The sequence below is a fragment of the Lycium ferocissimum genome, chromosome 12, assembly GCF_029784015.1.
Source record: "Lycium ferocissimum isolate CSIRO_LF1 chromosome 12, AGI_CSIRO_Lferr_CH_V1, whole genome shotgun sequence".
In the NCBI taxonomy this organism is placed as follows: Eukaryota; Viridiplantae; Streptophyta; class Magnoliopsida; order Solanales; family Solanaceae; genus Lycium; species Lycium ferocissimum.
Genome location: NC_081353.1, coordinates 13,290,467 through 13,295,445, shown reverse-complemented (window position 1 = coordinate 13,295,445; position 4,979 = coordinate 13,290,467).

The window sequence follows — 4,979 nt, the reverse complement described above, 5'->3', positions numbered from 1 at the left end:
GTTGACATAATTTATGAATGTGGAAGAAAGAAAGGCGTTGGTAGTGTTCTTGTTGAATTGGAATGATTTCGGGTGAAAAGCATGTATTGGTTTGGCTTGTTTGATCATTGAGCGGATTGTTTGAAATGTTCTTGAATCTTAATTGAATAACCTTGGATTGGTATTTGAACTTGAGAGCATTGGTATTGAATTGATCATATGTAGTTTATTTGAATATAAATGAAATGTTGTCGAAAGGAATTATTGATGTTAGAATGCGTTTTTTTGAATCACTTATGGATATTGTTGGTATGGTTGTTAGTTTGGTTGTCATAGATCCTGCCGAGTTGAATTCGGGATGTTAAAGTTATAGGGGAAATGCCGCCAAAATTTTGTAGACAAAGCGTTAACTTAGAGTTGGATTCTTAAGTGTTATGACTAATGGTTGATACCTAACGACATTATTGTAGATTGTGAGAAGTCGAGATGCAAGTTCGGATTAGCTTAGGGAAGCGGCCAAGGTATGTAAGGCTTACCCTTTCCTTTGGCATGTCTTAGACGTAACTAAGGTATGACACGATTTGTATTTTGAGGTAACTCCACTCTTACGTTCCGAGTACGTATATGATCCTCATTTGCTTCATGATGTGATATTTTTCATATGGTCCTTGAGTCTTATGTATATTTGGAGTTCAAATATTGCATAAAGGATTTCGTTCCTAAAAGGTTCTATGTCTAAAAACGTCCGTAACTTTCGTAAAAAGAACCGGATAGCTTTGAAACGTTCGTAGAAAGTTTTGTAACGTATAATGACTTTGAATTTCATAGGCGGTCTCGGAATGATTTGATGTACAACTATGGTCTCTACGACACTTTGATATACTTATGATATTTGATATGTTTCCGAGTACCGTCCGAGCTATATTTGATATGACTATTGTCCGATTTTTAAATGACGATTCATTCAGGTTACTTCATTGAGTCTCTGAAAATGATTTATGTGCATATGGTTTCTCACTACTCTGCTCGTGCCAGCCTCAATATGTCCTTCACTGCGTCCCGGGCCAGGGCATGTATTCGTGCAATTCCATTGCATTGTTCACCGCGTCCCTCACTAGAGGGCCGGGGTACGTTATATTTACCGCGTCCCTTGCTAGCGGGGCCGGGGCACGTTATATGATATGATGATATGGGGGAGGGGTGGCCGAGGATGGCATATGATGATTCCTACCGCGTCCCTCACTCTAGAGGCGGGGCACGTTACATGTACATGCATATGGTGATTTTACTTACCGCGTCCCTCCTTAGAGGGCCGGGGCACGTTATATGTACACTTTATATATATATGTATATTATGATTTTACTCACCGCGTCCCTCATTAGAGGGCCGGGGCACGTTATATGTTTTTTTACGATGATTCTATGACATTGACATGCATGAAATCTGTTTTGAAAGGTAAATCTTATGATTTTCTGTACTCTTTACTACAGTATGATCCCGCTTATTACCTTTCATGCTTTACATACTCAGTACATATTCCATACTGATACCCTTTCTTCGGGCCGCATTTCATGCCGTGTGTGTATATGTGCGAGCTGAAAATATTAGCAAAAGATGCTCCCGGCCCCGGGCGAGCTCCACTTTCTCCGGAGTACCGAGTCGCAGAATTATGTTATGACAGTTCGTTCTATGTTAGAGACTTTACAGACAGTGTCGTGGGTATAAGATGTCGGTTATGTAAGCGGCTATGTAAGCCGATGTATTATTGCGCATTGTATTATGAGTTTTATATAATACAGATTTTATTTGATTCGGGAAAGGTAAAAAGCATATAGTTTTCTGGAAAACCTTTCATTATGTACTTATGTTATGCTATGAGGGCCCAATATGATTATGAGTGTCACGAGAGTCAGCGGGTTCGCTCGGCCCTAGGTAAGGGTCGGGTGCCCATCACACCCTATCGGATTAAGGGTGTGACAATATGTGTGCGTATATAACGCCTGATATGTGTGCGTATATCACGCCTTCTTGTCATGGGTCAATGTACATAAATATATAATGAATGTATGCATGAATAAACTGTATGAACAGAACTTGCTACATAAGACTAGACCCATGAATAGAAGGATTACTCATAAATGGGGTACATGAACATCAAAGCTCGAAGTACTCCTAATACTTCTAAGAGTAGAGTAGTATGGAACTCGCTTACTCGCTTGTTGGATCATATCATAGGAACATGCCAAAAGAAGAAAGGAATGACCTTAACATACCTTGGAGTATCTCCAATCGCCCAACCTCTACTTCGAACTTGTAAATCTACAATTAAGGTAACATAGGCTTAATTAGACTATTTACTTAAACACTAACCATCCTCAAATACATATAAAGCTTAACGAACTATAGACAATAATTTCCTTTGTAAGCTTACAACTCTCCAACTTCTCATTCGATCCCACATCAACTGCAATACTCACATCAACAATGCCAACACACACACACACACACAAATATATATATATCAAGATATACGTAGATCCATCCCCAATCATCTCTTAAAAATAACCCCAAGTCTCCATCTTATCCTTCATCAACTTACCACTTCCACAACATTCTCTCTTTACTTAGAATCACTAGAACTATTGATACTCAACTTAAATATAAAGGTAGAAATCATTTACGTACCTTGAGGGGTCAAAAATCCCAAGAATCACTTCAACTTCAACTCCCTAAGCTTCACAATCTTGGAGAAACCCTAGAAGCAACCTTCTTCTTCACAAGCTCGGGCTTACGGGGTCCGGGTCTTGTCAAATCTTCACTAATATGATGAAAATTATTGGGAGAGAATATCTTAGGGTTTTCTGATTTGGAAAGGAGGAAAAATATGATATAGGGTCGTGGACCACCTATTTATACTTGGAAGCCAAAACGCTACAGTGTCCGGTTCGATGAGCGGGTCGACAGCCGTTGAGCGTATGCCGACGGGCCGCCGACCCGCTCGTCGACCCTCGAGCCTCGAGATGCATGGCTGCGGGATCCTGTTGACGTCGCACGCCGACGGTCCGTCGAACATGTCGATGACTCATCGACGATGACTGGTGTCCTGTAGATTTTTCTGGTTCAGTTCAGATCGCGTCGATTCGATTCGTTCAACTTCTAACTCTATAAATTGCCAGAAATATCTGCTGGTACCCTCGTACATGGGTTAAGGCACTTTATACTCCAAACTCAGGCTCGGGTCTCTTTTCCAAGGGCATATCTGACTAGAAAATCCTAGGTTCTATCACTACGAACATGAGGGGTGTAACATTCTCCCCCCCCCGTAGGAACATTCATCCTCGAATGTTTGAACATCCCTGGGTTATAAAAATTTTGGCAGAGTTTCCCTTATACTTGTACCAATCCATCCTGCATGCAACAACCCATAATAATGCCACACAGGGCCACATACTACAACAAACAATACCATGGCCTCACACAACCAATCACGACACTGAAATGAAATAATACCTGGGGGCGATGACGTCTCAGAGTGAACCTCTTGTACTGCTGGGAACAAATGCGGGTACTTAGTCTTCATTGCCTCTTCCGCTTCCTAAGTCACTTCCTCAACATTCTTATTCCTCCACAAGACTTTAACGGAGGCTACATCCTTAGTTCGCAACCGACGGACCTGTCTGTCCAATATAGCCACTGGAACTTCTTCGTATGATAACTGCTCGGTCACCTGAATGTCATTCACTGGTATCACTCTCGAAGGATCTCCGATACACTTACGGAGCATTGATACATGAAATACTGGATGTACCGACTCTATCTCCGAAGGCAACTCTATCTCATATGCCACCATTCCCACTGTACGAATGATCTTATATGGCCCAATATATCGAGGGCTCAACTTTCCCTTCTTGCCAAACCTCATCACTCCCTTCATAGGTGAAACTTTTAGGAACACCCAATCGCCTATCTCGAACACTAGCTTACGTCGCCGATTATCCGCGTAGGATTTCTGTCGACTCTGAGCTGTTAGCAACCTCTCTCTAATCATTTTTACCATGTCAACCGCCCGCCGAATTAAGTCTCGGTCCTACTAAATCGATCTCTCCTCGACATCAAACCATCCTATGGGCGATCCGCATCTCCGTCCATATAAGGCCTCTGCATGAGCCATCTCGAATCGAAACTGGTAACCGTTGTTGTATGCAAAACTCGATAAAGAGGCAAATGATCATCCCAACTGCCTTGAAAGTCAAGTACACAAGCTCTAAGAATATCCTCAAGGGCCTGTATAGTATGCTCCGCCTGTCCATCTGTCTGTGGATGAAATGCAATACTAAGACTCACCTGAGTCCCCGCCCCTCGCAAAAAAATTTCCAGAATTTAGCCGAACCGTGCTCCCCTATCCGAAATAATGGCGAAGGGAAACCATGAAGTCGTACAACCTCCTTAAGATAAAGCATTGCATAATTCTACCGCATAAGTAGTTCTCATGTGCGTAAAGTGAGCTGACTTTGTAAGCCTATCAACTATGACCCATATCGAATCATACTTCCGCTGAGTACGGGGCAACCCTATAATAAAGTCCATATTAATCACCTCCCACTTCCATGTCGGAATCTCCATAGCCTGCAATAGACCTCCGGGCTTCTGGTGCTCTATTTTGACCTGCTGACAATTTGGACACTAAGCGACAAATTCTGCTATATCTCTCTTCATACCATTCCACCAATAAACTTCCTTGAGATCATGGTATATCTTCGTTGAGCCTAGATGAATAGAAAAGCGGGAGTAATGTGCCTCTCCCATAACCTGCTGATGGAGCCCTGCTACATAAGTGACGCATAACCTGCCTCGATACCTAAGTACTCCATCACCTGTGATCATAAAGGGTGTCTTTTCTTTCTGAGGGGCTGTATCTCGCTAACGAACTAGAATAGGATTGTCATACTGACGCTCCTTTATCTCTACTACTAAGGATGATACCGTTGTGTCTTGAACA